We start from the raw sequence: 25,639 nt of genomic DNA, 5'->3' as shown, positions 1-25,639 counted from the left end.
GTTAGTTCTTTTAGTAAGTAAAATTTTCCTTTCAGATAGAAGTACTGTAGTATTTTAAAAATCTAGTCCTTTCTTGATTGCATTCATATTTTCCTTTTAATAATTTATCATTTTGAGTATACTTATAACACCTGTTTTCATGTCTTTGCTAATTCTATTATCTCAGTCATTTTGGAGCTTGTGTTACTGACTGATTTTTCTCCTGGCTATGGATCACATTTTCCTGCTTTTGCATGTCTTGTAATTTATTACCAAACACCAAATGCTGTTAATTCTTCATTAAGTGCTAGATTTTAATTCTTTTAAAAACTGCTGCCCAATTTTTGACAGGTAATTATGTCTCTTGTGGATTAGTTTGAGCCTTTTGATGCTTATTGTAAAAGCTTTTAGTGTGTCCAGATTACCCTTTACTCTAGGACTACTTTAGCCCCACCACTAAGAGTTGAGTCATACAAGGTTTGAATGAATGTTCCATAAGTGGAATGAGAGCCCTCTACACTGGGTGGTAAAAACAGAAATTATTTCTGGCCCTGTGTGAGCTCTTGGAATTGTTAACTTTGCATATGCCTAATAATTTCTCTTTTCCAAGAGTTTTGTCTGGCAAGACTCAAGGGCACCCACCCATTTGCAGAATCCTGGTGCTCTTTCCTAGAAGAACCCCTTCGCCTCCTGTATTCTGCTTCACAAATTCTAGCTACCTCAGCACACCTGAATTCTAATCTCCATTTTCACAACTCAGCAGACACAGTGCTCCCCCATTCCCACTCTCTGCACCTGGACTAAAACTTACCCAGAGGGAGAGGGCTAGGATAATCACTGCACTCAAGGATTGCAGCCTTTTGTTAGCTAATGTCTGTATTTGAAAAGCCATACACTTTCTAATTATTTCTAGGGATTTTATGGAGTTTTTGGGTAGGATTAAGTAGGGACCTTATTGTCCCTCATGGCTAGAAGTAGAGACCTATATAGTTGTGTTTGCTTAAGGGAAAAGAAAACCACATTTTTAAAGTTGTTATATAATAACAACACTAACATAAGATGATTTTAGAATACTTCTAACCAGCAAATCAATTAATGTATAAATCAACTAATATCTAAAGAAATTATAAATATCTTTGAACATCTAAAAGTTGAAGAGTTAGTACTTTACTCCCAAAATGTAATGAAATCCTGTCAAGCATGCAAAGGCTCATTTGTATTTAAATAATGCTACTACTTTTAAAGACATAAATAGTTTTATTCAGTACTTCATTTGTGAGCCTTTAACTACCTATCTTGCTCTTGAGAAATGTTCTGACCATCAGGCTGAGCTTTCCTAATATCTTGTCAAGATTCATCATCACTTTCTTTCCAAATAACTTGTTTTTTGCTGTTTGACCTTCTCTAAAATGCAGAAGTGGTTTTTCTACTAGAATAATAAATGTAGGATTTCTTATGACCTTGGATGCCATTCTAAAAAATAAAGACTCCTCCAAACCTCAAGATTCAAAATGATTAAGAAAAAACATTTCTTAATTTTTACTGGAGATTGATAGTTTTCTTCCCAATTCTCTGTGCCTATGCTACCTGACCAGAACCATCCACTGTAACTACGAGACAACTAGTCCCAGCTTACACTTAGGCTATTGTCCAAACTGTTTTTATCCTGGTTGCTCAGAATGTGGAATAAATTTTTTGGACATGTTACAGAATTTACGAGATATTTCATTACATTTAAGATTCTGTGCAGCATCCAGACCAACTCATAAAGACTCTTTATAAGAAGGAAAACAGCAGGGCCGGACCTGAGCCACGTGGGCTCCTGGGAGGCAGGCAGTCGGTGCCCGGGAAGCTGTGCAGCAGGAAGCACCGGCCTCTGGGCTGGACCCAAGCCGGGCAGGCACCTGAGAGGCAGGTAGTCAATGCCTGGGAAGCCGTGTGGCAGCCCTTAGCCCAGCTGCCACCGTGCAGTCGAGAACTATCATGGCACAGGGAAGCAGTGACACAATTGGCCCTCCACACACCAGCCACAGAGGCCCGCCCCAGGACGTGCATGACTCATCCTGACATGGAGAAACCCCTGGGAATACATACCACACAATGGGCTGCTCCTGACCCTGCCATTGAGAACCAGAAAGGTCCAGAGTCAGCAGGGGAGCAGCTCCTGAACAAGGATTCAGAGAACACGAGAATACAGGCTATGCCCAAAGACTCAGAGGTCTAGTTGACTAGGGTCACAAGAGCCATTCGGAAACTGGAAACCAGGAGGACCTTGCGCAGTACCTGGGGAGACCCCCTGGAAGCCATTCTTCCCCTGACAGTACAGGCTGCAGTGGAGGAGCACGTGGAGCTCTGGAGAGGTCTGCACAGAGATTCCTGCTGCCTGTGCTGACGGTTGAGGAGAGGACACTAAGTGGTTGCAGGGTCTCAATGCGATGGGAGGCTAGAGAGAAAAAGCTACAAAAAATGGCTTTTGCCCCAGATGGCTCACTTGAGCTGTTAGTAAGGATTGCCTACTCAGTATTCTATAGCCGTGACGAGGAGGAGGCCAAGGAGAGAAAACAAAGAGACTGAGAAAAAGCAACTGCTTTTGCTGCAGCACTAAGAGAAACAGACCCTAAGTCTGATTCTTGGGGCCCCAAGAAGAACTTGACGACTACTTTCATCTGCTACCACTGTTAAAAACCAGGCCACCTCAAGAGGAACTGCCCTAAGAAGCCCCCTGGGCAATGCCCTGAATGCAAAGGTGACCACTGGAGATTGGTCTGCCCTCTGAAGTGGAGGCCCCAGAGCTCAGACCCATCCTACCAGTTAGCCCAACAGGAATGAGGGGGCCCAGGGCATACTCTGCCTTCTCCCTCTGGCCAGACTGTCATCTCCATGGAGGAGCCCCAGGTAATCATGACTATAGAGGAAAAAGAAAACAGCCTGTTGCTAGACACAGGTGCAAGTCTCTCAGTCCTTCTTTTCAATCCTGGCCTTCCAGCCATCACACCTCAGTGAAAGGAGTCACTGGTGAGGAGGTAATATGCTATTTTTCACAACCAATAGGCTGTAACTACTTGTTAGATCTTTCTTGTGTATCTCTCTCTTCCTGAGAAATCACTTTAAAGATACCACCATGTATTATAGCAGCCATTGATATTTTCCTAGTAATCTGTCCATAATTCTGTAATGCTTGTATTGTTCCTTGCTATTTCATAAATGGATGTATGTTTATTACTATGTGTTTCCTACAACAACCATTGAGAATAGTCCATGAATATTCAATTGGTCACTCATGTATAGCTCTATTCATTTTCTTTAGAAACCACTTGAAGATACCAAAGTATAGTACAACCATTGATAATAACCTACCACTTTTGTCTATAACCCAATATTATTTGTCTATTTGTTTTCCTGAGAAACTATCTTGTAGATAGCAATCTGTAAAGCAACAACCATTGATCACTTCCTACCACTTTGTCTGTAATTCAGTAAACCCCCCTGTTACTGTGTTGTCCTTCTTTTACTCTTTAAAATTAAAAAAAAAAGGAAAATAGCTAAGCATAGTTTCAGCACAAACTAATGACAGTAGATTGAACTTGTCTTCTTTTTCTCATATATATTGATGTGTTGCTTCATGAGCACCAAGACTAGAGCGGCTCTGTCCTTGGAATGAAGGTTTGGGATAAAAGTGGTGTCTCAACCAATGGCTACACTTGCCTCATCATTGGCCAAAGAGCAAAAGCACTTGCCATTGACTTTGTTCAATGTCTTTGCTAGATGAACCTTGCCATACTCAATGAAGTTCTTGCAGTATTGCAGGGTATTTGGTACTTAGTAAATCTACTCTAATCTCAAATCATACATTTGCTAACTTACTTGTTTTTATTGTCTCCCACAGTAGTAAATTAGCCACAAATGCAGAATCTGTTTCACTCATCACTAATCCCCAGTACACAATCATTCCTTTAGCTTCTTGAAATTTTCATCTTTGCAGCAGAATTTTATCTGAATGCAAAATAGTTTTACCTTTGCAAGTATTTGACTGAGATGCAGTCCCAATTATTATTAATTGATAAAACAACAGAAATACAGGTGCATTGTTATAAGTAACTATTAACATAAAAGTTTTGGGAGTGGTTCTGTGTGTTTGTTTTTGCAGTGGTAGGAATAAAACTCTGGGCCTCACTCATGCTAGGCAAGCACTCTAACCCTGGGCTACATCTTCAGCCCTTATTCTTATTAGAAATGTAAGGCTAGGCGTGGTGGCACATGCCTGCAATCCCAGCACTCACGAGGCTGAGGCAGGAGGATTGTTGTGAGTTCCAGGCCAGCCTGGGCTATAAAGTGAGCTCATAGTGAGACCCCATTTCAAAAAAAAGACAAAAAAAAAAAAAAAGAAATGTATCTTTAAATGACCTAGATGGAGAAAGTATGTTTCATATCTTGAATATCAGTGACATAACATTTTTAAAAACTGTTTTTATACTTGAGACAATGAACTATAGACAATTCAGGCTTAAAAAGCAGTAAAGACCTTTCTTTTAATGGAGGGAAGCACAGTCATGAAAAGGAAGATAAGAAAGAAAACTAACAAAACTCCTTAACTGTAGATGCTCTTTGATAATTCTAGGAACGCATACATGTAAAAATTAAATATAGTAGATCCTTACCACTTGGAAAATCCTCATTTTACACAGGGGCACACACACACTAGTAGAAGACCCCTCAACTACAATGAATTATCTCCCATTAACCACTGCTATGTTGTCCATGGGATAACAACTTAGCTACTCGGGGATCAAAGGAGACATAGACTTGGTTCCCATTTGTGCTTGTATGAAGCATGGCAGGAGACAAGGTTTACTGCATTAACTCAGGACTTTCGATGCACCTGTGCGGAGAACTATCTCCATCACATGGAATGTATTGTTTTAAAGAGAAATACGGAGCCATAAAATGGAAGAGCTACAAGTTGTATGGACTAATAAAAAAACAGCAGATTCGTACCTTTTAGGTGTTGTAGTGTGAAAATAAAGGGTCAATAGCATCTACTGCCTAATTATTTAAGCTGTTAGTGATAGCACAGTATTCTGAGACTCATGTATAAAAGAAACAAAGTTCTGTTGCCTTCAGTGGTCCCCCTAAGTACCACTGTGGGAGACAGATGTATAAAAATCTATGTATCAGTTCAAGGAGAAAGCAGGTGGGTTAAAACTTCAAAACTATCAGTAAAAAGAATAAGATCAAATGAAGAATCTCTAGAATTTGATACCTGGGATCTGAGAAATTACTCAAATACTTTCTTTTCCCATGAAGCCCCCAGAGAGCAATTGGAGAGTAACTTTTGCATAGCATCCCATACAGACTAAGATTTAATAAATGCAGCTCGGTCGCTTATTAGCTGTGTAACCATCATTTAAGTGTTTCCTGACTTCCCTAAACCTTAGTTTCCTCATTCGCAAGATAAAAATAACCATACTCACTTACACAGAAAAATTAAACAAGATAAATATATACGGTTCAGTAAATGTTAGTTTATTTCTTGCCACAAAACCAGAGTAGAACCGAAGCTTCCTCACCTCCCCAGCTCTGCACCACGTTGCCTCCAACTCCCATCCTCAGCCTTTGGGAATGGATTTTAGCACTTCCCCTGACTCACCGTTGACGTTCCATGAAGCTTTTTCAGGTGACCCGGAGGCTGGGACCAAGCACATATAACACTAGTAACATCTGTACTCTTTTTTTCTGCATCATTGGATAAATAGCATTTTAAAAATGTAAAAGACGCTTGTTCACTGTAGCTTGCTGTGGCAGTGTTGTAGGAAAATTTACTGGGAGCCAGCAGGCTTAATTCTTAACTCAAGGGTCCCTCCCCTTGCCATTCCTTATTTTTTTGAGACAGGGTCTTGCTATGTAGCCCAGGCTGGCCTTGAACTCATGGCGATCCTTCTGCCTCAGCCTCCCAAGTGCTGTGGTTACAAGCATGCACCATTATGCCCAGCTTTCAAATTTCTATACTTGTTTTGTTCTCCTTTGGGCCTTGGTTCACTCACATGTGTATTAAAGGGCTTGGATTACATAATAAAGCTAAGATATTTATTGATTATAAAATTTTATCTGTTCACCCATATCTCATCAAAAGTGTCATCTTCCTTTAATCCTGGAGTGTGATTCTCATTCCTGTGATTTTGTGGCATTGAGCATTCACATGTATGCTAGCAAAGCCGGAGTAGAGCTTTGCTACTATATGGATTAGGTTCTCTATCTGATTGTTGTACAAATTATTTCTGAGTTGTACAAAGGGCAAGACAGACCACCTTGCAAAAACTGCATGTGGCCATCTCAAAGCCAAATTACATTGTTCTCTGGCACCGGCTGGAGTGTGACTCAGATGCTAAAAAATGAAAAAGTCAGTAGTTGGGTTAAGTTTAATATCACAAGGAACATCTGCATGAAATAATAAATAAAAAAGAAAATAAATCTCTTCCCCAAAAGAGGAATAATGAAATACTTCCCCACCCAGGGTATGTGCTCATTCAAGAAATATTTTTGGAAAGGGAGAAAACCTTGGGGTAGGGACTTTACAAGCAGTCACTGTAGTGGAAACATTATATTCCTTGTGGCTTAAGGTTGTAGCACTTACAACACCCACAAGAGTGACCCCAAAAGATGAGGATACTAATGGTAGATATATTCCTCTTGATTGAATTATTCATTATTCAATTATTGTGCAAAATAAATATATGCTAGGCTCAGTTCTAGGGTCTGGGATACACTGATAAGGAAACTACGTAAAATCTCTTCATATGTGTTTTCTTCTTCTAGTTAGGCTGCTATAAGAAAATACCATAAACTGATGGCTTGTAAGAAATAGAAATTCAGGGGCTGGGGATTTAGCTCAGCGGCACAGCACCTGCCTGGCAAGCGCAAGGTTGTGGTACCAGAAAAAAAAGGGAAATAAAAATTCATTTTTCACAGTTCTGGAGCTAGAAAGTCCAAGATCAAGGCAGATTTGCTGTCTTGTGAAAGTTCACTTTCTGGTTCACTTTCTGGTGCCTTTTTCCTGTGTCCTCACACAGCGAAAGGGCTGAGTGATGTCTCTGGGGCATCTCTGTAAGCGTACTATCCCAGACAAAGAAGACTCTGCCCTCATGATTTAGCCAACCCCCAAGGGCCCTGCTTCAAAATTCTATCACACTGGGGATTAGGTTCCAACATAAGAATTTGGAGAGGACACAAATACTCAAGCTATAGCATATGGAAATCACACTTTAGTGGCAATTTACCTTTTATCTTAGAATTTATAAGATGAAGTTTCAATCAAAAAAGTCATTTAAAAAAATGGAGTGTTACACTTCTAGATTTTTTTAAAAGGCAATGTAGCTCTTTTAAAAATTGCATCCTACTAGCAGCCAGTCATCAAATGCAAAGGACAGCCAGGCAGGTCACAGCTATTCTGTGGACAAATTATTCAATGCCATCTGATAAAAGCTACCTCCTCACGGTTGGTTTGCTTAGCAGAGATGTGTAAGTCTTGGAACCTCAAATCTTTAATAATCTGCAGTGGCAAAATTAAAGTTCAACAGGGACTTCCCAACTTCTTATAAAAATTCCTCTTATAAGAATGTCACAAAACAGTTCTTTATTTTAGACCAGAAAAGTTGATTTCTATGACTCCACTCTACCTTAGGAGCTGCAATGAAAATCTACATCAAACCTCCATGTTCTTTTGCCCTTACTACCAGCCAATCACCATAACAATGATGACATACGCAAAATTATTACATGACTTACTGTATGAGCTTCCTTAGTCAACAAACCAGGGAAAACGTGCTTAACAGCAAACCTCAGAAACTTAGGAAGAATGTAGCCCACTAATAATCACAAAGGGGATGAACAGAAATTGTTCACATAAGTACTCACTCTCCCTTTCTCTCTCTCCCTCTGTCTCTCTCTGTCTCTCTCTCTCTCTGTATGACTCTTTTTCTCTCTCTCTCTTGGTCATTCATTCACTCAAGCACACACGGGAGTTCCAAAGTTGCAGCATTAAATCACCAGCAGGAGTTATTACAGCTGAACTAAAAATGAACCGCTTACAACCCAGAGCAGTCCTCTGCCCGTGCTGCCTCCCTCCCGGGACAGTTGACAATGGCAGACTGTCAAGTGAATACCTCATGGCCTCCTCCTGCTGTCCCACGCCTCACAATGCAGCTTTACAAAGATAAAATAATAACGACGTGTCAATCAGCCCCTCTTAAGCCAGCTCTGTGTAATGTCTGTCAAAGCCCCTCTCAGGCCAGTTCCTGCCAGGAAATTACTACTGCCCGAGGAATGGCCAAGCGCAAGCCCCTCGCTGGGTCTCTCGCTAAGTAAGTATTTTTTTCATTTCCGTGGCTCTTCAAATTTGGAAAATATTTTATGATCACTTTAATTACATGATTTAGCATACTTTAATCCTCAGAGCAACCTCGCCAAGTAGATCTGCACCACTACTCTAATTTTATAGATGAGACAACAGAGAGTTGCTCAAGACCACACAGCATTCGGCATTTGTGACTAACCATGTAGCTCTTGGGTCAGTAGAGCGACCAGTGGTTCTATCTGGTTGCGACCTGAAGCGTCATCTGCGAAGGCCTGTGAAGGCTCCTCTGCACACCCTCCCATGCCTAGAGTTCTTTGTCTACTGTAGATGCTTGAGAGGAACCTACTGGAACCTACGCAGTACTCCAGGGCAGAGCCAAGAGAATACTGACTCCACTAAGCACATGTTCAAATGAATGCAGATATATTCCCCGCATGGCTTGCCAAGGGGAGTTCTGCAGGCCCCTAATCCTTCACCTGTACACCCCATCCACCTTATTGACTGTAAAAGAGGGACAGATATACTCAGCAAGAGGCAGCTGTGAGATGTCACTCCTCTCTGAGGGTTTCTCTATCACCCACTTGCACATCTCCTATACCCTCACTGAGTTCAAGGAAGGGAGACAGGAGGACTCCAGGAAGCTGCTCGCTAAGGCTGGCAGTGACCGCAGGCCCATGGGCAAGTGCCCACTGAACTGCATCCCAGGAAAGTTTGTGGAAGAAACTGACACGTGTCTCTGGGATCTGGATAGCAGAGAATCCAGCGCGTTCTTCCCACTGAAGATGTTGGGTGGAGCCAAGTACAGCCACAGAACAAGGGCAGCAAGCTATGCTCTGGATGAACATGTTTGTATTTCCTAGGGCCTGAATGGATTCTGCAAGGGGTAATTCAGAGCCAGGCATGGTGGCACATGCCTGCAATCCCAGTACTTGGGAGGCTGAGGCAGGAGGATCACTGCAAGTGCAAGATCAGCCTGGGCTACATAGTGAGTTCAAGACCAGCCTAAACTATAGGGTGAAACGCTCCTTCAAAGTGGCAGCGCTGAGGGTGGGGGTAGGGGTATTCAGGCTTGAGATATTTTGAATAGACACGTCTAAGAGGGCTGACTCACTAAAAGTTTGTAGGATCAACCTCCAGGAGCAGGAGGCAGGACCAAATCAAGGAATGAAGCAGGAAGTCCCAGTGAGGGGCCTCTGAAGAAGGCAGAAGTGCCACCCAGATCGGGGTGTATGTAAGCGTGTCACACACAGAGAACACTAAGAGCCAAGAAGGAGGGCGAGCACCAGAAGGCATAAATACTACGCCAACAAGCAAGAGAACCCGACCCCTGTCCTGCCAGTCACCCAGTGCCAAAGCTTCTCTAATCTTGAGAGAGACCCAAAAAATACAAGGGGTGAAAAATCAAAAGACTAAGAGCTCTACTACAGTGGCACCTTTAGGAGGTCCTAGTTCAATAACTTCTACCCCTCCAACTGCCTTCCACCCTGACCCTGTCTACATCTTCCTGTAGATCTATGTTAAGTCCCAGGTGCCTCACAGTCTTGGCCTAGGTGGGCACCAAGAGGGGTGAAGGTAAGTCTGAAGTAGTGAGTTGAGCATTTGGGGGAGGTGGATGAGTTCCCACAGCTCCAGAACTAAGAGACCCTGGAGTACCAAGTGGGCCACCTGCCGAGGCCAGGAGAAGCCCACTGCAAATCAGAATTAGAGCACCAGCTGTCCAGAGCCTAGGGCAGGATGAACCGTGGCTGTGTTCCAAGGAAGTCACCAAGGAGATGATCATGACCAGCAACAGGAGGAGGACGTTTCCAGTGCTGAAGGTGACCTGGAAGTGCTGAAGTGTCCGACCTGGATCGCAACCCATGTACTCTTTCTTGCTGGATTTTGTGCAGATAATCTCTGCTGGCAGTGCCAAGATGGAAAGTGGGTACCAGAGGACAAGTCTGAGCTGAAGGCACCCCGCTGAGTGTTCATGTCCTCTGACTCACCCAACTTCAAGGGTCACTAGGTGAAGGCAGAATCAGCAAAGTCAACCTCACCAACAAGCCCCACCAACGGGGCCAGAGCATGTTTAATTCCTTAATAAATATGAGCTTTGAATTCTTACAGTGAGAGTCAGAAGTCCATAACACACAACTCCTAGTCAGTGATTTGCAAAGACCCAACACATACATGTGACAGCTTAAGAAACAGAGATCATCATTCTTAAAACTTAATACAGTCCATTTACAAAGTTTTTCTTAAAGGAAAGAAGCAATTAAAAATGATGGAAGAGTCGGGCGTGGTGGTGTACTCCTGTAATCTCAGCACTCAGGAGGCTGAGGCAGGAGGATCGTTGCGAGTTCGAGACCAGCCTGGGCTACAAAGTCAGCTCAAGGCCAGCCTGAACCACATAGCAAGACCCTGTCTCAGAAAGACCAAAAAAAAAAGGAAGAATTTTAAAACAGACAAAAATATTAGTACTCCAAGTCAAGGGAGTTGTTATATTGGGAACAAGCACCTTTTGTACTTGCCCACCCCCAGCCCCACTTTCTTCCCCATAAGACTGTGAAGAGTACCCCACCTTTCATCCTCTTACCCCAAGGTATACTCATGTGAACAACTCTCCAACATACTCTGATGATTTTTCTAGATGTTTACCCATCCTCTAATCATTTGTCGATTGGCCCAGTCTTGGAATGACTGCCCACACGAGCAGATGTCCCCATGCATCTCAGCACCAGTCTATCTACTAGCTTAGGACCCCTTCTCTATGAAAGGGCTCCCACAGGACAGACAGTATGGACAGCCAGTACAATGCCTCAGCTCATGCTCACCTCACAGCTTCATGGATATCCATGTAGCCATCTTCCAAGGGGATCAAGACTCTTGCCTTGCAATGGTTCTTCTTGATTGTGGCATCCAGTACTGGTCTCATTGATCCACTAGGTAGGTACAAAATGGGTTTCATGGTCAAGAAAAGGAAATAAAACCTTACTAACTTCATTTTTAGATGAGAGGGGGAACAGATATTCTGCTACTTATCAAAGTCCCACAGCCAACAACCTTTTATTTATTCATCTTTAATAGCAATGTTCTCCTGAGTCATTGATATGCTGCTGTTGAATCCTAGTACAGAAGCAATATAGTTGACCTCATTTACCATAATTAACAGTAAAAAAAAGAAAATTAAAAAAATTGCTAGGATCCACATTTTATTGATTTTCTTTTTACACAGTATATGGATGAGTTTGGTATGCAAGAATTTGTAAATACCAATGGTCCTCCTTTAGTGGGATAAAAAGTAAAGTTTAAGTCTCTTCCTTGTGTCCAAGTAACTGTTAGGTCCTTTTGTACCAGGGATCATAGTTAGAGTTGAGCTTTTAAGAACAGAATAAAAATCAAAATTGTGGGCAGCACGCTTTAGTTGAGTTAGAAATTTTCTCAGCCCACTAGAGTGGCTTCAAATATACTAACTAAATCTTTTGTACAGTTAAACCAAAATTTTTACATTTTTCTTTTAATAAAGTGTCCAAAGACAATCAGCAGAAAATGTTTTATGCAAAATAAAGACATTATACCAAAAAATGTAAAAAGAAAAGAAAAATGTAAACGAAGAATCTAACATCATTGAAGGCTCTGTATGAGATAGCATGGCTTAAGGGAAAGTTGGTCCCTGTTCCAACTCCTACTAATTACTATCTGTTTAAAAACCTTGGTTGGCCGGGCATGGTGGTGCATGCCTGTAAACCCAGCACTGGGGAGGCTGAGGCAGGAGGATCGTTGGGAGTTCGAGACCAGCCTGGGCTACAAAGTCAGCTCAAGGCCAGCCTGAACTGCATAGCAAGACCCTCTCTCAAAAAGACAAATAAAATGAAATAAAATAAAAACCTTGGCTGTACAAAAAAATGAAGATAAATTTTCAAGTTTTCTAATATAACATAGCCCTCTTCACTTTGCTTCTCCTTTCCTCCAGTCACATGATCTGGGAGATGGGGAAGCCAGGATGAGAAATGAGGCATATCTATTTTCTCAGGAACTTCTGATTGTATCTTGAGTGCCGTCTTTAGTTCATTTTATACCACAGACTAGGCAATTTACAAACAAGAAGTTTGTAGAAGTTTGTTCTGGAGGCTGGAGAGTTCAATATTAAGGAGCAGCATTTGGTAAGGACCTTCTGGTGTCATCCATGCTGGAAGGCAGAAGGGCAGGAGAGCTCTAGGGAGCTGAGAGCAAGAGGGGCAAAACTGGGTTTTTCAATTACTCACTCTCATAAACAGGTTATCTCACTGCCATGATAAAGACATTAATTCTCCATGGACACATCACCTCTATTAGCCACCCCAACACCACTGCATTGGGTATTAAGTTTTCAACACGTGAACTTTAGGAGACACCACAGCAAGGATTCAGACTAATAACCAGGTGATCTCCAAGGTCAGTGCCAGGGCAGCTCTAATATTAAGTTACTCTAAAGCTTTAGAGAAACAAAAACCATAACAAGGTTGGAATTCCCTGGTTTAGTGAATCGGCAGTCCCCAAAATTAAAACCTAGAATCTGTTGTACCAACAAATTCCTCTGTGACCTTAGGAGCAACAACTGCTGTCTTTTCCTGAGATACAGGAAGACTTCATGTGAGATCTGTATTAATAGTACTATCCAGATGCTCTCAGAATAATACTACAGAGTTGAAGTCTAACCATAGTGCTTCCCTCAGGAGCTGCATGCACTAATACTAACTCAGTACAGTTACCATGATAAGCTTGCAATTTCTTTCTTCCCCTAAAACCACTCATCATAATTGAAGTAGTTAATGGCAGTTTGGTTTATCATGAGACTTAAATGGGAGATAATTACTTTGTTCAGGTCTAAGCAGGTTGAGAAGAGGAATTAGAACTTAGAATTTGCCTGGCCACAGTCACTGAGAGAACTGGTACATTCTCATGTGATAAGGGAAGGTTCACTTTGGCAGCTAAAGCACCATACCCAGTACAATAATAGTCCAGACATCAGTTATAGAGGAAAATGAGATGGGAGCTCACATCACCAGAGAACTGTGAAGGGACACTCCTGAGAAGGCCAGAAAACGCAGACCCTAAACTTCAAGGAAGTCTGTCAACCACTGGTAGAACCCAGGCTTCAGCTTGGAATTTGGGGCATATCTACAGGTGCTGGGAAATGGATAAGACTGAGGGAGGGGCTGATGGATAGGCAGATAAACAAGTACCAAGACAGAGGGCTAGTTATGGAGTACAAAGGACTACATATTAGAACAAAGCAAACATCTGTGTTCTGTGGTTGGGATGAGAAGCCATGGTTGAAAAATGCTGATTAGGAGTCTGCAATAGTCAGGAACACAAGGAGAGAATAGAAAGGAAACTGAGAAGTGGCCCAAAAGGTGGGAGAAAGCCCGAAGAGAGTACCGTAGAGACCTGGAAAGCAGGTGAAGGAGGGCACGATGAAGAATGTCCCAGGAAATAGGACTAGAACTTACAGCAGATTTGGCTCACGGGGCTCCAGAGACTTTAACAAGCACAGACTGAGCAGATGGTGATGCGACTGGATTTAAGAGAGGACGGGGAACATGAGCAATTTTAGGTGTAGTTATACAATGATTCAAACCAGATCTAAAACTTCCTAATAATAATTTTTCAAGTGTCTGGGTAAACCTAATGGGAGAATATTCTGAGTAGGCTTAGTTGCTATGAAAATTATACCTATTTGCAAGAATTTATCTGTAAATCAATTTTTTTTTGATGCTGGGTAACCAAATAAAATTAACGAATGCTGAGGCTCCCACTGACATCTGTAAATTCATATTTCAGATATTTGACTTTGTTCATATTACTAAATAACTAAAAAAAGGTAGTGATTAGAAACTAAACATGTAAAACAAATTAATGCAAATAGAATAGAATTTGTAGTCTATAGTGTTGAGCTATTACACAAGGTTCACTGCTCAAAAATATTTAACAATCATTGATACAACCCATTCCTTTCCATTGTTTTAAATTTCCTTATTGCATACATGGACAGCTTGCTAGTTGGTAGCTGACAACATAAAATACACTGTTCTGTAGTCCTCATGGTAATGCAGTTCGTTCATATAATATGCACAAATCATATCAAAGAAACCCAGTCTCTTTTTCTCTAGAACAGAAACAATAATACTAGAAAGATTCATTACAAATGTTTTAGGCACCAATACATTTTGTTCTCATTAAGAATAGTAAGTGGGGCTGGGGATTTAGCTCAGCGGCACAGTGCCTGCCTGGCAAGCCCAAGGTCGTGAGTTCACTTCCTGGTACTGGAAAAAAAAAAAAAAAAAAAAAAAAAAGAATAGTAAGTGACATAGTAGTAGTAGTCAGACACTGGTCTGACTGGACACAATTGGAAAAGTTTGAGATGCTTACTGACCAAGACAGATGACCTGACTCAGGTGACTAGAACAAGAGAGAATCTAAAATAATAGAAAGTAGAAGTATAATGTGCAGAGTTCCTATAAAGGACTATTTGTTGCGCTTGCTATAGAGCTGATATTCTATCCGAGCCTTCAGGTGCCATCAACATATGTCACATCTGCAAGGGCAGTTTCCACACATGTACTATGTCATGCACACCTTCAGCTCTTTTCCACTTAGATCATCCAAAAGCCTTAGCGATTGGGGCACGGATACTTGAGATTCTGTGGACTCCTTTGCTTTTCATTTTCAAGGCATTCTGAAAGCAGCTGCAGAAATACCAACATCTTTGGAAAAGGCTGATCTTACTGCATTTTCAGCCAGACTGTAAACTGAGAGAAGTGGAAATATTACAAGCCTGTTTTCCTGAAATCCCTGTCAAAGCTGTTCCAGCAATTTCTTGGCTTCACACATGACCTCAAAACAGGGCAATCTCCTTTTCCAATCCATCTGCTTTTGTAGCTTTCTTACATTTAAATATTCAGTCAAGTCAGGCACAAAAGTTGCACAGTCCCAGTAGGATCTAGATTTGCAAATCTGAGTTATGATGACCACAGGATACATAAATCAGAGGGTGAACTCAAAGCACAAATCCCATACCCAAAGATTCAACTCCAAAAAATCCATTACAGCAACATTTCTGCAATATATTTTCAGACCGGCTAAAAGACAAATGGTTCATGTTGAAATGATCTTAAGCAAGAGTTGTGAGTAGGTTTGGCAAACATTAGGAATTTCAGTTAATATTATCTCACAACTAGAGGCTTAAAATCCAGAATAACCTACAGGAGGGATCAAAAGAAAAAGTAGTTACCAATGTTTAATGTAAAGAATGTGAGTCAGGAGCTTCAAACTGATCTTTTATTCATTCACCTTGGTGTTGGAAGACCCAGGAAGCTGCTGTGAACAGGGAGCTCTGCACAACCAACCGCACCCACGTGGAACTACACACACCAGCCACAGTTCCACACACCATGCTCTCCCGGAGGCCAAGGCATCCAAGAATGCATGCCACCAGTGCATTTAGAAATAAAAATTAACCTTTCCCCTCTCGAGAGATATAAAGTTCTTTCCTGTGGTCCCTCATCCACTGTTTTCTGGGCAAATAACCAGAGCAATTCAGAAAATCAGAAATAAAGTTGCCAAGAAATTGGGATGGTAAAGAGACAATATTGAGGGAAAAGGCCATGTTGCAAATTCCTTGAAAGGTCTTCAAAATCTCTAGAAGGCTGATTTAAATTTGGTTCACGCCCAAGATTTTAATTTATTCACTCAAAGGGACAGAACACAAACTTTGGACATGAGTAATCCTGTCAGGTTTAACCCAAAGAACACTAAAAGATCAAAGTCGATTTAAGACTATTGTAAGAGAAGGGTCTTCAGATCATTTGTAGACAACATCCAAATTCTGGAGCCTCTCTCAATTCTAACTCAAGCTACGTACTCAGCTCCAAAACAGAATTTAACATTGTCTGAACCACAGAGTCCTACAGAGAGGGCCGGATAGCACAGGTATGCTCTGGTGAGTGGCAAGGCTTCTAATTTCGGTTTTGTTCTGCTCAGCTGTCCGCCCTCACGATTGGAGCAGAACTGGACCAGCTTTTCAGTGCACTTCTGATGTCCTTTCCAGTGAAAACCAGGTGTAGCAGAAGTTTTGCAACCTAGAATGTGAGATGGTCATGTCAGTGTGCACTTAAGAGCAAGGAAAGTCTATTTCAAGAAGAGAGAATAGAAAATCTACTGAACCAAATAATTTTGAGCTTCCAAGCAACACTTTTTACATATGTCCTCCACAGATGTGAAGGGCTCAGGACAGACAAACGGCAAACCTTTAGTATCCCTGCTGTCCTGTGGCATTCTAGCTGTATTTGGGTTTACTCTGCTCTATCAGCTGCACTGTATCTGTAAGATCTATTTATTTCCCTCTTTAGTTTGTTTTTGTTTTTCGTGCTTCTAAAAACAAAAATTAGGGCAATTTAAAGAGGAAAGGAAAAAGCCAAATTATTCCTGTTTCCATACATTATTTTAATAGAACAAACCTAAAAGTATCACACAAAAGGAAGGAAGGAAGAAAGGAAGGAAGGAAGGAAACAAGGAAGGAAAAGGAAGGAAGGAAATGAAATGAAAGGAAACAGAACTGTTGGAACTAATAAATTTAGTAAGGTTGCAGGAAACAAAATCAACATGCACAAATCAGCACCATTTCCATACATCAATAAAAATATTGCTGAGAATCATGTTAAGTAAAATAAATCAGACACATGAATTTAAATATCACGTGGTTTCTCTTATGTGAGAAACCCGAAATATAAAGAAAGAGCAAAATATTGAGTTTTTAATAGGAAATAGGAAAATCTTTTTCAAATGGGAAAGGGAATGAGAGAGGGAGGAAGGCAAGAAAAAGACCCTGAAAAGAGAGAATCCAGAAAATGGAAATAGAGGTTTTTCATATGGAAAGAGAAACAAGAGTCAAGAAAAGCAGGGAGGATAGGAGGGAAAGGAGCAAAAAAAGAATGAAGATGCGGTATGTGCCCATGCAGATTCCATGAGATACACATCACCGTTATGTCCTGTAAACATGTACGAATAAAGATAAGCCTAAAAATATTGCTGAGAAAGACAAAAGACAATCTCACTCACAAAAAGTACTAAAAATAAAATACTTAGGATAAGTTTAACCAAGGACTGAATTATCAATATATGTCCACACTGTATAATGATCAAATCAACATTATATGTTGAATCTTTAATAGTTTGAACAGTCTAACATTATTTCTAGAAGTTTGTATGATGTGAAAATTTACATATTTTTCTTAATGTTTAATTTTAAGGCTATTAAAATTCTAATTAAGCTGAATTCTGTGTACAAATATGGCTTACCAATCCTTGAAATATAATTAAGGTTTATACATTTCCTCTCTCAACACTACAATCTTCTTTAATATCTAATTAATTACTCTCCTAAGTAAAACAAATACAGAAAAATCCCTTCTTGTAGCATTTCTTTACTTACACATCTCTTGCTCCTCCACTGGAAGTTCTTATCAGTTTCATAAACCAATAGTATGAAATACTTTTCCATTGCGAGCTGTTTTCAAACATGCAAAAAACAAAGGAACAGACATATGTTTCATGTGTCTCCTTCCTTCCCTGTTTACTCATAATTGAGACGTGATGGTGCTATCACTTCAAGGCGTATTTGTGATAGCGAAATATTCACTAAGCCAGAAGCACAACCCCACTGTCCCATCTCTGATACATTATTATGCTAACCTCCAGCTGGCAATGGCCACAAAGGACTCTAATCTGAATGTTTTCTATATAAAATTAGTATCCAGTGTTTTTTAAAATGCATCTATGGCAAATAACGATGGCAAGTTCATTATATACTATTTGTGTGATAAAATACAGATTTTTCATTGAGGTAAATTCCTAAAGTCAGATTCCTAAATTCTAAATAGAACAAGCCTTAAAAGTGATTTTAGTTAATAAAAATACAAATGGTGACAACTTTTTTAAAAGTAGCAGCCAAATCTACAGAATTTTGTACATTTTCATTTAGGCAATAATGAGACAGACACATTTTCATTCACTTTAGTTCCTCTCCAATAGGCAGTGTTGGCCCCAGAATTGTAGCTTCCACTTCTGAAATGATTGCATGATAATCAGCTAAAGATAATTCATGGCTATGATTCACTTTCAGGGAAATGTCACTTAATAAGCATTTATACTTATATTACTATTTTGATCTTTCAAGCATCCGCTTGAATCTCCCTTCTCTCTTTCTTCCCCATTTGTCCATCTCTGAATTCCTCCTTTCTCCTTTTCTTTCTTTAAAACCTTATGAAAAGACAAATGACCATGTGGTTACCTGTTAACTAAAATTACAACATTTAACGTTCTTTGAAAATTCTGTCTACATCTTTCAAAACCAAACCATTTCTCTCTGGAAAACTGCCCATATAGTACATACAACATTTTGCAAATAATCTCAGGGGTTGAAAGTACCCCTGCCTTTGGGTATACAAAGGGTCTCTGGTCCCCAGCACCAACTGTGCTTGTCAAGTCAATTCCCACACAGTCCACTGTTCAAATCCCACCCCGATCACAGCTCTCCACCTCCTCAGCCTTTCCACTAGTCAGTACTGACGAGCCAAATTAACTTGTGGTTCCCTGAGGAAGCCCTGCCCAACTCCTTCAGCTCAGGTGGCTCTCCAACTTCTCTGGCTTCCTTATATACAGAGGAACTGAGAATTCAATCTCCCTTGAAGGATTTACATATGTAAGTTATGCCTTTCAACCTAACTGGTAAATCCCCCAAACCAGATACAGCATACCTTACCCCTCTGTAGTTTCTCCACAGAACTAGGCACAGGGCCAGGGACCCAGTGAATACTTACTGAGCATTCAGCCAGCCATCTGCTCATCTAGCCACCCCTGCTTCGCCCCAGGGAAGATGGGGCCAGGACGTACCTCTCTATCAGCAGCACCCGTGACATGTAGTGATCAGGAGCTCTACTGCGTTATTTGGCCATTTGGAAACATTTATCAAGTTCCTACAAAATGCCAAGCACTAAGCTGGGCACCGCAGATGCAAAGATGACAGAAAGAGAGTATTTATGGTGTGCTACATGCAATGAGAGAGGCACACATAAGACAGCAGGCGAAAGGAGCAGCTCTCTCTGGAGATGTTAGTAAAGTCATCGCAGAGAACAGGATGCTGGAAGTGCATGCTGAGAAAATAAGTATGATTTTACCAGATGGCTCAGGACGAGAAGTGCATTCCAGGAGCGGGGAAGAGCAAACGCAAAGGCACAGATGCATGGAGTAGCATGCTTCTCCCATCCCCTCCTCACCTTCCCTAGCCGGCCTTGGGATGAACGTCCACTCCAGAAAGGCCAGCTTTCCACACATGCAGCAGTACTTAGTTGACTAAGTAATGAAAACTTATTTCTAATGATTTCCTAAGGTGCATTGTCTAGAAAATACGAACTTCGAAACACTAAGCAAATTTAGTATTCTGGATTTGGAAAGTCAATCCAAAACCATAATTTAGAGAGAGAAATAAATATATGTGACTGACTCAGCACTCATGATACTGGATGATTCTGATAGAGATTTTCAACACAATTTTAATTTCAATGATCTATCTGCCTGTAAAGGATGAAACGTTACGAAGAAAAATGATCTGAAAGGTATAGTCACTGTTTCCACTCCTGTATCATCGACCTCTCCAAGCAGGTTTCAGTTTCTCTGTCTGCTGCCTCTGTGAACCTCTCCTTGGGCTTTAAAACAACTACGGAATCACTTTCACTGTGGAGTTCAATATCCTGCTTCAAAATCCAAATACGATTCACATACTGCATCTTCGATATTTCTAAAACAAAAAAAAAAAAACCTGCTTGGAATATTTTTAAAAAGTACTTTTCTCCAGAATACTTACATCCCTCTAAGAGCTGAAAACGGAACTCGTTTAAATGCATGCAATGATACTGCCTCGCGTTCATTTTTCTGCCTTGTATTTTAAGGACAAAAATGAATGACACTGTTAAACTCATCTTGAGGAATGCTAATAGTATTAAAGTATGTCAACAGTCTGGCTTTTAAAAAGGAAACTGAAAAGACAGAGATATCATTCTAAGCACTTAACTACAAGCCTTTGTCCTCTCTTCTCCTGATATATTCAAGAAAATTTCCGCTCAGACCTTAGAGGATGATTGAAAACCTGTAATACAGATACAAGGCATGAAGCATGGTGACACAAGCCTATAACCTCGGCACTTGGGAGGCTGAGGAAGGAGGGTGGTGAGTTCTAGGGCAGACCAGGCTACTTAGCAAGTTTAAGGCCAGCACCGACTATATCGCTGACTCAAAACAAAAACAAAAAGCCACAAAGCCTCATAGACGGTACTATACAAAGTGTTTTTGTTGTTCTTGTGAATCTCACCTACACATAATTAAACACAAAGGAAAAATGTTGCAGAGAAGTCATTTAAAACTCTTTAGATCGTTCTATGAATCTCTGTGTAGGGCTGGAGTTGTGAGGCCTCACATCTGAAAACACCAAGAATAGTGAGATAATGATAACTAGGATCATACCTTACATATGTATTGTGCATTACAATGTTTAGAAGTCTTTCCTAGGTTACATCTCAAGTGATCATCCTAAAGAGTCACCACACAGTCTTGATTCCAGCAGCAACGTGCCCAAAGACATGTGGCCAGCTAGGGTCATGACTAGAATCAAATCCCAGATCATGCTGATACCAAAAGAAAATTTCCACGACACTAGATATAAAATGATGAAATGATCTCTTTCGCTACCCTTCACTCACTTGGATTTCTGTTTCTGAATAGAGTCATTGATTTTTTTAAAAAAATATAGTATGTTTGGATCACTGGATTTTTTTTTAAGCTTTCACTTTTAAAAATTATTAAATAGCTCAATACCAAGTTCTTCTTTATTCAAAGTTAACCTTACTAGAAGAAGGGCGGTCCAAAGCCAATACTGATGCTTTTGCATTCTATTCTCTTGTAGTCTTTTATATCACTGCTAAATGCCACTCTAAACCAAAGTTTCCTCCTACTCATTTGCTGGGCCAGGCTCCCACAAGAAAGCACTGTAAATGCTTTTCTGTTCAGGCTTCCACAGAAAATCTCTTAGAAAGCTCTCAGGGAGCATGAGAAAGGCCCAGATGATACTATATATTTAAGACCATAAAACTCTAATATCAGTCTCAAGAACAGATCAATAAATAATAGTTTTTCAAGAACCCTGAGAAAACCAGTAAGGGAATAATTTTCCCTGGATCCCTAACTAGTAAACAAGCATTAAATTTCTGCCTTTCTTTCATTTATTTGTTCACTCGCTCATGCAGCCATTGCACATGAAATCTACCGTCACGGGTTTCAGTGGTGACGATGATGTTTCTGCCTTGTGGAGCTTACATTCCAGAAGGAGAGTAAGATAGGGAACAAATCCGTAAATAAACAATTCCAGGTATTGTCAAATATCATGAAAAGATAAGGTAACAGGATAGGAGCAATGCGGATGAAGACAAAACAGAAGCAGGAAAACCAGTTGAAAAGTTACTATATTAGCCCAGGTAAGAGATCAAAGTACAGCGTGGAGGGCTGGGTACGTAGCTCAGTGACAGTGTTCTTGCCTTGCACACATGAGGCAAGAAAAGCAGTTAGTTTGGGGAACAAAGAAACTGAGGATTCTACCGAGGCTTTGGCTGAGCAAATGGGCAGCCAGTGATGCCATCAGCTAAACAGAGAGGTCTTTGGGGGCAACGGTAAGGGTGAGGCTTCCACATCAAGTTATATGTGAGATGCTGTAGAGGCAGAGATGTTAAAACCAAAGCAAAAAAACAGACAGCTAGGTAGGCGAGTCTAAAGTTCAGAAAAGTCTCAGCTGGAGAGGTACAGGAATACAGATGGGATTTAAAGTCATGAGACCAGAGGAGTTCACCTGGGATGTGTGTGAGCAAAAGGGTTCAAGTCAAACCTCAGCCACATATTAGCTAACCTGGGCAAAGTCTAAGCTTTCTGCAATCTTTCCAGGCAAGCTTGATGTGTATCTGGATGTGCTAGGAAGTCTCCATAGCACTACACAAATGTGTGTTGTTATGAAGCCCCTAGGAAATGGAAAACCATAGAAAGAGAGAAACTGTAAAACCAGGAATGAAAATTCAAGTTTCCTGACTATGATAATGATATTACCAGTTATCACAGCAGACAAATAAACTGCCAACACAGTCCCAGGAAGAAGGTGCCTTGCAGGGAAATGAGGATGGGGTATCCCTACTTTTAGTCCACTGAAAGAGGGAGGAATTCACTAACAAACACCACAACTGAAAATAATACACCAGGCTATTCACAGTGATTATTGCCAGAAATTGGGTTTCTAGAGAATTATTAAACAGCTTAATTTATATCATGAACATATATTGCTTTTATAACTAGAAAAAGAAAGCTACATAACAGGGTAAAATAACAAAGAATTATGATCTCTATAAAAACACTGATTTGGCATAACATACTTATAGCAACTTATGAACTACTTTCAGTAAGCTCCAATGTCAGTTTGCAATTACCAAAGGAGTGATAAAATTAGACTAGTGGGTGGTTCTTGCTAAACTATACACTAATGTGTGTTGGTAAGATACAAAGCAAAATATGAATTGACTGAGTATTTTTTCAAATGCTGAAGTTTTCTAATATAATTATTCTAGAAAGTTCAAAACTTTCAAACATTTTGCTATTATATACTTAAAACTAATAAACAGGTAGGTGTTATTTTTTCCAGTTGGATCCATCAAAATTTGTTAAGTGCTAGAAGAAACTTTTAAAAGTAGCAGACAAACAGGATTACAAAATTGCTGTATTATTGTATAAAAACCAAGAGTAGGATCATATGTTTTGCTATGCTTTGGCTTCCCAGTACCTGCCTACTCTACTTATAGTATAGATTTACCAAGTTTAACCAAAAACCCCAGGCTTTACTAGAAATGAAAACTGCTGCACATAAAAAAAAAAAAATTCTTCTGATCTTTTTGAAATTTTAACTGTGGTTTTCAATGTTACTGTAGGTTTTAAAAAATAAACACTAAGGGATCTTGTAGAAAGCCATAGTCTTTGCCATGTTTGTAGAAGGAAGAACTCCAACTTTATAAACCAAAATTTTAAAATGGTAAGAAATACTTTTTGTACTCTATGTAAATCGGTGAACAGAATACAATTTCTTGTTTTCCAAGTCTCTTGCTTCTCGAGTCTTCTACTTGCATTTCAAGGTAGTTGCCACTAGATGGCACTGCTGATCTGATTTAAAACCAGGCCATCACATCTTCCCAGGTTTTAAACTAAGCAATAATCTTGCTCTTAACAAAACTGAACTTCTTAAGCAAAGAACTTTGAAATATTTTAAATAAAAAAAGAATTAGAGCCAATTTAAGATGTTCGCTACACACGTTGCATCTTTCTCCAATTAATATCATTCTAAATTAAGCACTCCAGATGAAGTTTGCAATATGTAACTACAAAATAAATGTAAATATAACAACATTTAAGTCAGGCACTGCTGCACTTTCAGAGGAGAATTATAAACGTAAAGAAATATTCTCCAAAGCAAGCTGCTACTCACATCCCAAGAATGTGTGCAGGACGGGTAAGAAGCAAATTAGGGGTTTAGCCTTTGGTCTCTGTGAGGTGCTGCGGAGCCCCGTAGGAAGGCACTCCTGTACTTCCCAGACCCGTGTCTCCCGCTCTCACCCTTTAGAGGCCGCAGGAGTCAACATGGCAAGCGCCCCGCCCAAGCAGCTTCTGCAGCTAGTTTGAGCTTGTGAAGGGGACTGACTGTGACAGTAAGAGGCCGGGGCCTCAAGCTTGCAAGTGCTCTTTGCTACTCTTTCTGTCAGAAATAACCAACAAGGACAGAAAATAAACCCACACAAAGCTAACAGAGCCTCTTTAAAAACAAAAGCCGTAAGAAGTAAACTTGCCCTTTCAAACAACTTTTTTAGAGAATCTCGCACTTTTAAAAAGATAAAATGTAAAGTGATACATAAAAGCCCTTAAAGCTAACATGGAGGTGGTACTTCGCCAACTCATTGATAGTTGAAGTGGCAACGTGCCGAGAAAGGTGCTCAGAGCAGCAATAAACACAGGACATGCGGGTCCTTGTCATTACGGAGCCTGCTTTTTAGTAACATGTAATGCTGGTAATTCAGAAATACTTTTAATGTTCCAGATGGGTCAAAAGAAAATGATTTGATACTTCCAAAAATGATTCCCAATCATTTTTGGAAGTATCAAATCAAAGCTGACATAAAATAATGGAAATTAAACTCACTGATAATGCTCTTATGGCAGGCAGGAGTACGAATCTGTGAAGAAAAAGAAAGTAATTCAAAAGGAAGTTCTTTGGTCTTTGGTAAATCAGTCTCTTCCACAGAAAGCAGGCTGTGTTTCGCAGTCTAGGAGGTTACACACAGCGGCATGTGTCCTTCAGGTCATGTTTATGAGGCAAAGCAAATACATAGACAGTTTGGATGTTTTACAAGAAAATAAGCTGCAGGTTCTCCCCAAATTATAACTCCTCTCCCTGTAAGGCTCACATTATCTACATCTGTCTTAATAGTTTCATCTTTATGGAAAAGTAATGCTTTAAATAAGGACCATGAGTCACCGGTGAAATGAAGAAGTACATATGGAACATTAATTTTGTCACGTCAGAAGAAAGCCTTCGCATTTAGAAGACTATCTTAGAACTTCTGTTTAAATTTAATTCTGAGGGCCAGGGATATAGCTCAGCAGCACAAGCGCCTGCCTGGCAAGGGCAAGGTCCTGAGTCCGATTCCCGGTACCAAAAAAAGAAAAACCAAAAAACCAAAACCCCACAAATTTCATTCTGTCCTCCAATCACCCTCACACCACACTTGAACTGGGTTCAAATCCCAGTTTTACACCTTACTACCTATATGACCTTGCTTTCCTCATCTATGAAATGGAAATGATGCCTTATCTCACAGTGATACAGTGGGATTACGGTATAAAACCTTCACAATAGGGCTTTGCACATAGTAAGGGCTAAATAAGTAACAACTAGCAGAATTTCTGACTTTCAGTGAAGAATTCCATTAATATATTAATACGAGGTAATTGGGGCCAAAGCTGAGTAAGATTTTAAGATAGCATCTAGCCTCTCTAAAGAAACGTGTATCTTCTCTCCTAACCAAACTGTATTCTAGAATATGAACAGAACTTAACAAATGAGGGGCTGGGGATTTAGCTCAGCGGCAAAAGCGCCTGCCTGGCAAGCGCAAGGTCGTGAGTTCGGTTCCCGGTACCGGAGAAAAACCAAAAATAAAA

The 25,639-nt window shown here is 40.4% G+C and overlaps 1 protein-coding gene across 3 annotated transcripts in view; it reads right to left on the bottom strand.

Annotated features, from left to right (window-relative positions):
* Rgl1 (ral guanine nucleotide dissociation stimulator-like 1) overlaps positions 1–25,639 on the bottom strand; it is a 251,401-nt gene that overhangs the window by 175,952 nt on the left and 49,810 nt on the right. Inside the window, exon 2 of one of the 3 annotated variants that reach the window (XM_005375044.2) lies at positions 11,143–11,250. The exons of the other annotated variants lie outside the window; for them this stretch is intronic. The gene's annotated coding sequence lies outside the window, so the exon portion shown is untranslated. The remainder of the gene's footprint in view (positions 1–11,142; positions 11,251–25,639) is intronic. 3 annotated transcript variants of the gene reach the window in all.

This window comes from Chinchilla lanigera, unplaced genomic scaffold (assembly GCF_000276665.1).
Source record: "Chinchilla lanigera isolate Chin_1 unplaced genomic scaffold, ChiLan1.0 scaffold00005, whole genome shotgun sequence".
NCBI classification, from domain to species: Eukaryota; Metazoa; Chordata; class Mammalia; order Rodentia; family Chinchillidae; genus Chinchilla; species Chinchilla lanigera.
Note: the sequence above shows the minus strand (reverse complement) of the source record. Positions and strands in the feature narration are given on the sequence as shown.